We start from the raw sequence: 9,144 nt of genomic DNA on the forward strand, positions 1-9,144 counted from the left end.
AGTTGGTGTGAAATTTGTATTTAAACTTCAAGTTAATACTATAACTGCAAATCAATTATATATCTTGTTTTTTGGATATAGACCAATTTCAATTAAATTAACTATTGTTTCATCAAAATAATTAGAATATGAAATAAAAATTTCAAATAATTATTTGTCCTTATCAATAATTATAGGCAATAAGAGTTTGTTGATGTTTAAGACATACGCAATTTCAAGTAGTGAAATAGTTAGAAGTTATTCATTTATTCTTCATCTTTATTTTATTTTGATTATGATAAGTGTTCTTTAATTATAAAAAGAAGAAAAAAATGTTACGCATTCAATAACTTAGAAAAATAATAATAGTGGAACAATGTTATTGAAACATTTGTAGACTAAGAACGTGTCATATGTTGAAATTGATATGATTTTGTTGTATTTTATAATGTCTTTATTTATTGGCAAGTGGCTTGAACCAAATACAAAATTGAAAATAAATGAATGGAGCTTTATGTGTGATAAACAATGTATTGAAGATAGTGAGTGCATTGTTCTTTTTTATATGTTTTATGGAAATGAAAAGTTTGATAAATGGTCAAAATATTTATATATATTGATTAGAGTTAAAGATGCTAAATGTATGAAATAATTGTATTTGAATGAGTGAGTGAAATAATTTGCTTTACATTACATATTGGTGAAACAAAATATAATGAAAGTAAAACACATAAGAAGTAATGTGATTTGGGAGGTGTAATATCAGAATTTTTGTAAGTTGACAAATTTTGAAATATGTAGCGTGCATATGGATGAGTTTTCGTCGATAGAATTCATGACTCTCTTTGTACATACACATAAAAATAAACTTAATGACCTTAACTCAATTGCGGCAAATGTCAATATTGTTAGATTGAACGTTTTGTTTTGAATTCGAATCTCATACCTCACAATTGTATGAGTTAATTAAGGTGTAATTTAACATATTTTTTAAAATAAAAATTAAAAAAGTAAACTTAATGAAATGTACAAAGCATGATAATTTTTACTTTAAAACCATTTTCATTAACATGAATGTATTAGTTAAGTCGGTTTCTTTTCAAATAAAGTTTATTCAATCTCGTGTGTTTTACATAACAAATTTGGCACAATTTATAGCTTAGAACTCACAGTTGTTTTAGTAATGATCATCACAAGTTATTTACTTATAAATTGGCATGATCACATATTTGTTGGTAAACTTGAGTATTGTAAAGCTTCATATACCACATGTATTAAAAAAGGGGTTCAAATCTCACTAGCTTTCAATTAGTATGTTGAATTTTCCTTTGACCTTATAATTTAAATAAACCATGGTTGCTTAAGCAATAAATTATCTCATTTCTATTATTAACCTAACCCATCCATTGCACAAATGGAGTGGGATGAGACTATTCTTAAAAAAATCGTAAGGTATAGTGGCATATTGCATGCAATGGCGGAGCTTAAACGAAAATGTTGAGAAGATCAAGTTTTTAAAATTTTAATAGATAAATAAAAAAAATATAATATAATATTATATATATAAATTTTAAATTGTAAATTTATAAAAATATATTCACGATCAAACTCTTAACCTTATTAGATAGAGTTAATAAATTAAATTTTGGTTGACAATTTTTATAATTATAATTAGTTTATAAAAATCTTTTTTTTTTTTTCAAACACTAAAATTTTATAGTTTAATTGTTATGTTTTGTCAATCTAGAAAGGTTTACACTACACATCACAATCATCCATAAGTGTGACTTTAAAAGTAGTTATAATAAAAGTCAAATTATTTTATTAATATGACGGTTATGATTAATTAACAATATAAAATATCTTTACATTGTCGGTGTCATACAATAAGGATTTTGTTTGAGTATTATACAATCTATTTTAAAATTAAGTGAAATTATATCTCAAATCAATAAATGTCGAATTTATTGGTTTAGTTAATAATTATAGTAGTTATATTGTATAAACAATTTCCTCTGATTTTTTTTTATAATAGATATTTGAGTTATAATTTGATCAATAAAAATTGATGTTATGGATCACAACATCAATTTTTGTTGATCAAATTATAACTCAAATATATCTTATAAAAATAGAGTAATGTTATTAGAATACAAAATTTAATACAAAATATGATACAAATGCAATACTGTGTAAAATAAAGAGGATTAATGACATTATTTGACTATTCAGCTTTATTTGTTATAAGAGATATAAGAATTAGAATAGAAGAGGAAAAAAGAGAAGAAATTGTGACTTTCTCATGTTTGTTAAAAGAAAAAGAAAAGAATAAGTTGGATCCTAATTGATAGTTTCAGAAGCACTAGGATTTTGGAGTTGGTCCAAACTTTGATTATTCTAATAAGAAAAGATAGAGAAAACATTTGTGATGCTAAAACATTTGTGATGCTAAATAATAAGCAACTTCTCTTCTTTCTTAAATAATATTTCTTTTAGATTAATAAAAATTAATATATTAATTTATAAATTAAGTATATTAATTTTATTGAACTAAAAGGAATGAAAATAATAGTAAATAATAGTATGGAGTTTTTTTAGGAATAATTTCTAAACTATGGAATATTTCTCCATACTTAACTATGGAGTTTTTTTAGTTTTTAAATATATTTATTAAAAGTGGATTAATTGTTGACCCAAAACCTATTTGAATCACGCTATGAGCACCCTTGGAATAAGCAAGAAGAAAGCAATGGACCAATGGGAAGAAAAATCTTGAGGGAAATTAAAATGGGACATTATGTATAACAAATTAATTATGACCCAATATGAAATTGCATTCAAGATGTACTATCCAACTACACGTGAATCTAATTTCTATAGTTCCTACTTATTGGATATATACGCACCTAGAGGGAAACACAAGTCACACGACAAATTGATAGGCCTAGCTCATGGTAGGAAATCAAGTATGTCCTCGAAAATAGTAAAGTTAACTTTTGCACTCCTCCAATTAAACTTCTACCTCTAATTTGTTAAAAACTCAACATTATTCTTACAAATTTTATTCACGTGAGTGGTCAAAAAAATTATTTTAAAATCTCACACTCTCAACTAAATTTTCGGTACATAATTTTTCGTAATCAAATTTCTGGTAGGTAATTGTAATACCGGAAATTTGCTCATTGAAATTTCCGGTAGTTATATTTACAATACCGGAAATTTCAAAATATTGGAATATCCAGTAGTTATATTCCTTCACCGAAAATTTTAATTTTTTGAAATTTTCGGTAGTTAATATTCTAAACCGGAAATTTCAAAAATCCGGTAGTTGTTAATATTTTTTTAAAAAAAAAATTGTTAATTTTTTTTTTGAAATAGGGATGGAAAAGACACAAACAGTATTTATAGATTTAACTGAAACATTCACAGCTGATCAAATTTTTGAGTCACGAGAAGCTATCATATCATGGGCAAGAGAGGTCGGCCGACAAAATCGAGTAGCAGTTATATTACTCGATCTGACGTAGAGACCGGAAAGAGAGGAAGGAAGCCAAAATTAATTCTTGATTGTGATAGAGGTGGAAGGTCTGGATGTCCGTTTAAACTTAAACCGAGACCATTGAAAAATGCTGAAGGATGGATTATTAGTATAATGTGTGGACTTCACAACCATGAGTTAGTAGCTACTTTTGAGAATAATGCATTTATGAGACGCTTAAAAGAAAAAGATAAGAAACATGTTGACGAGCTGATAAAATATCACGTTGCACCGAGACACATCTTGTCATCTTTAAGAGATCGAGATACGAAGAATGTGACTAATATCTATCAAATTTACAAGCGACGAAGTACGTACAGGAAGAATTTGAAAGGACCTAGAACTGATATGCAACATTTGTTGAAGTTACTTGAAGCTGAGAAGTATACTTGTTGGAGTAGGACTCATGGAGACTCCAACATTGTGAGGGATATGTTTTGGACGCACACAGATTTCATAACTTTGTTGAACATGTTCCCTCTTGTATTGATCATGGATAGCACCTACAAAACCAACAAGTATAGGTTACCATTGTTTGAAATTGTTGGTGTAACTTCAACTGGGTTGACATTTAATGTTGCATTTGCTTATATGGATTCTGAACGTCAAAACAACCTTTGTTGGGCATTGGAGAAGTTAAAAGAGTTGTTTGTTTCAAACACCTCATTTCCTCATGTAATCGTGACTGACAGAGAACGTGCTTTAATGAATGCAATTGAAGTTGTATTTCTATCTTCAAAATATTTACTTTGTCAACTTCATATTAACAACAATGTTGGAGCCAAATGCAAACAATATATATTAAAGAAAGATAAGCAAGAACCCATTATTGAGTTGTGGAGGAAAATTGTTTATTGTTATGAAGAGAAGGAGTACGAGAAACTTTTGCAAATGTTTGAGCAAACATGTGTCGATAATATTATTTTCTTTGACTACGTCAGAGACACATGGTTGAATCCTCATAAGGAAAGATTTGTTGAAGCATGGACCAATCGAGTATTGCATCTAGGAAATACTACGATTAATAGGTATGTCATTAAAACTTCACATTTTGTATTATATTTATGTTTATATAAGATTAAACATGCATGATATGATTTTTATTAAAATAATGTCAAATATTTTTTTTGTTTAAATATTAGGGTTGATTATGCTCATTGATCATTGGAGAAATTTTTAGAACACAATAAAGGAGATTTTTGTAAGGCATGGAATGGTATTAATGACATGTTGAAGTTTCAAATTATTAAGATAAAAGGTTCATTTGAGAAAAGTAAGGATCGCAAAGAGCATATACACAAAATCCACTCTATGATAAATTGACTTGGGTTGTATCCAAGAAAGCCTTAGCTGATATTGTTCATGAATACAAGAGAGTCAGCTATGTCGGTAACGACAAAGGTATGTATTGTTGTATACTTAGAAACACTCATGGAATACCTTGTGCATGTGAGTTGGCACGATACAAGTTGGAAGGTGTTCCAATCCCATTAGATGATGTTCGTATACATTGGAGGAAATTAACCATGAATAGTGATCAAGAGGAAGAAAAGTCGGCAAATGATTCGGAGTTGGACATTACATCTGAGATGAATATAATTTGGAAAACATGGAAAACACTTAATGTTGCTGGAAGGCGGGCATTAAAGAGCAAGTTGCATGAAATAGCATATCCGGAGACAATATCAATGTGTGCACCACTGGATAAGATCAAAACAAAAGGTGGTGTTAAGAGGAAAAAAGGCAATAAGCCGAAGGGATTTGATGTATATCGTGACCCTTCATACTTTGAGCATGTTGATACTCAAGTTTCCTAGCAAGCATTCCAACAAGCATCCAAACAAGTCTCTCAGCAAGTATCCAAACAAGTCTCCCAGCAAGCATCCAAACAACTATCTCAGCAAGCACCTATGACGAGCCAAGTTAGAAAATATTTCGATGAGTTTTCTCCTTTAATTCATCCATATATTGAAGACATAATTAATGTTAAAGCAAATGAAAACTACGGATATCGTGCTATTGCTGCTTTACTTGGTCATGGTGAAGAATATTGGAGCATTGTGCATCAACAATTGTATACAAAGATTAAGTCCAAACCTGATTTATATGTTGCATTATTCAAGGAACATTTGCAAGAAGTGATAGGCTTTTTACTTGTAACTGAGTTGGAAAACCAAGCCAACGAGAAGTGGATGACCATTCCTGATATGGGTTACGTGATATCAACAAAATATAATCTTGTTCTTCTTACATTGGGAAAAACTTTTTGTTTGACTTTTTTCCCATTGAGGGGTGCACACAATGGAAATCTATCACGTGATTGTGTTATCAACATTGGTTTTATTAATGAAAGTCATTGGGTTCAAGTTAAACAATTGCATGTTCGTTACCTCCACTTGCATGGCATTGGAAGAAGCACCGTAGTGATGAGTCTACATCATGGGCTATAGCTTATGCATGACGTCTACAACATTGGGGTTTATTAGATTTAGAAAATAATTCAGATTACATGTCTTTGACAGATGATTGACATTTTTGATATATATGTTGTTTTCAATTTAGATGATTGACATTTTTTATTTATATGATTGACACTTTTGATAAATAAGTCACGCATAATAAATAAATAAATAAATAAGTCACGCATAATAAATAAGTCGCACATAAATAAGTCACGAATAATAAAATAAACAATTCTAAATAAATAAGTCGCACATAAATAAGTCTGAATAATACAACTATAATACTACTGATAATCTCCTCCTCTAGAAATGTGTAAAGCTCTCTCTAATAAGACACGCATATGATCTTCAGTACCACCCATATGTAAATCTAAACTTTGTTGTATAACCAATTTTGTGACACCGTGTACACCTAATATCGGAACCATCATCATGACTAGGACCAGGACCAACATCAACATATGCAGCAACGGAAGGGTTCATCTGAGGATGAGATATCCTATAGTACCACTGAATGTATCCATCAACGCACTCCTGTGGATATGCAGCTGGATGCAATGTAGCACGAAGTGATCGTACAAAGTTCTTGTGCATACTCCATTCAACATCAACATTACTATTGTGGAACACCAACGAATGTATCTTGTAAACAACGACACAGACTGAAATCGTGTCATAGAGTTCTCATCGTAATTCGGCGTCCATATAATATCAGTATCCCTCAAAGCATCCAACTTTGCTCTGTAGTATGCAACATTCCCAGATGTTTGTTTTGTAGTCCATCGAAACATCTGTGACATTGAAGATATAGGCTCATCCATACCCCGTTTAAAAATGTCAGGAAAACGCTCATAAATTCATGTCTGTAAATAATTTAAAAAAATACAAATTATTTACTTGAAATATAATAAAATTATTAAGGTATTGAATTAATTAAAATAATAATAATAATAATAATAATAATAATAATAATAATAATAATAATAAGTATAATAAATATAATAGTACCTGAAATAGAGATAAATATCCTCCAATTTGTTTTGTTGCAAGCAATGTACTATCTCTAAGATAGTCATATAAAACAACAAGTGCAGCTGGTCCTCATACCCATTTACCACAAGTATCAAGGTCTTAAAACAGAAACAGATATTTTGCAGATACAATGGTAAAACTTTTATCAGCTAGAAGGTTACACTCTACCAAATGAAGTAGGTATGCCCTCGTTGCACAATCATATTGTCCTTCTACCAAATTATATGAGGCACCTCTATTGGTCCTAGTTTTAGTTACAACTTCATCATAAGCAACTCCCAATAACTCAACAGAAGCAGCAATTGCCAAATCTTCATTGACATTAGCGGGAGGTGTGAAAAACTCTCCATACCATGGTATGCTCAAAAGACCCCTAACATCGTCAAGAGTAATAGTCATTTCACCAAATGGCAGGTGAAATGTGCCAGTCTCTGCGTGTCATCTCTCAACAAAAGCAGAAATCATATTACCGTCAATCATGTGCAAACTATATCTTCTCAGAGGACGTAATCCAGATATAGTAATCCAATGATCTATCTGAGCGGGTAATATATATTTGATATCAATGAATTTATCTTGTTTTTTGCCATTTGAAACAACTTTTGAGGCACGCCTATCCTGTTTAATTAAAAATAACACACAATAACTTATAATATAAATATACAATTATATATTAAAGGTTCCATATTTAAATATACAATTAAAAATCACACACAATAACGTATAATCTAAAATCAACTTTGTATTAACCTATACTACAAATATATTAAATATTATAATATTTTGCTATATTATAATATTTAATAAAATAAATTATTTACTAACCTGTTCATTTCACACATTTATTGCAATATAGTGCTCATAATCCTTAAGGACAGAAAGATCATAAGGACCTCCAAGAAACATGAGTTCTTTAGGTTGGTGATGTTGACCATGTTCATCATCAAACTGGTGTTGCTGATCATGTTCATCGTCAAACACATCATCTTGATGGGGCTGCTGATCCTGTTCTTCATCAAACACAGGATTTTGCTGAAACTCATGCGCCTGCATTTCTTCGTTTCTCTTTCTTCTTTTTTCAACTGCAACTCTCCTATTTGATTGTGTAAAAGGTCGAACTCGAGAATGATCAACGTCTGTTTTTACTCCTCTGGTCCTCACTAACAAAATTGAATTAAAAAAAATTATGTAAACAAAAAAAATTAAAAAAATACATATTGTACCGGAAATTTCAACGACAAATGAAATTTTCAGTGAACATACTGAAAATTTGAAATTTCCGGTATTGAAAATAAGTACTGGATTTTTCAAATTTCCAGTGACTATTCCCAGATATTTCACTTTTGAAATTTCCGGTAAAATTTTTTTTTTTTTTCCAAAACTTACTTTTCTGGAAATATCAAATTGTGGGGTATAACTGTTTTGATTTTTACTTAGAGCATCTCCAACGGCAGCCAAAATGAGTCCGTCCGTCAGCGTGTAATTACTTAACTTCCAGTTTTTTGTGGGTTCGTTGGAGTTGTGTCAATGTGTCATCACGGTACTGTCAGGAAGGAACGATGCTTCACAATTTAATAATAATAAAATTATAACCGCTACTTTTTATTAATTTATTAATAATAATAAATTTATCATTTTTTTTATTAATTTATAGGCGTTAACTTCTTTTTAATTTATTAAATAATAATAATTTTGTAACCATTAGCTTTTTTTAGTTAATATACCACCGTTAGCCTTTTTTTTCCCTTTAATTACGATTGTTAGCTCATTAATAGGAACAATTTGTTACTCATACTTTTTCTTCATAATTTTATTTTAATTTTAAATTTTTATTTTGATTTTAATTTTAATTTTAAATTAAAATAATGTATAATAATATTAATTAGAATATTTAAATTAATATTTTAAGTTATAATAAAATTAAATATAAATTAAATATTAATGTATAAATTAAAGTAATAGAATATAATATGATTTTTTAAAAGTTAAACCGTAAAAAATGAATGAGTTGATTTAGGGTAATGTGGCATAGTAGAACTTGAGTCATGTTGAGTTCACGAGTAGATGGACCTATCTAAAGAACCCATATTGAGTTCACCGTTGGATATACTCTTATTGGATTTTTATTGATTT

Source organism: Cicer arietinum, chromosome 2 (genome assembly GCF_000331145.2).
Source record: "Cicer arietinum cultivar CDC Frontier isolate Library 1 chromosome 2, Cicar.CDCFrontier_v2.0, whole genome shotgun sequence".
In the NCBI taxonomy this organism is placed as follows: Eukaryota; Viridiplantae; Streptophyta; class Magnoliopsida; order Fabales; family Fabaceae; genus Cicer; species Cicer arietinum.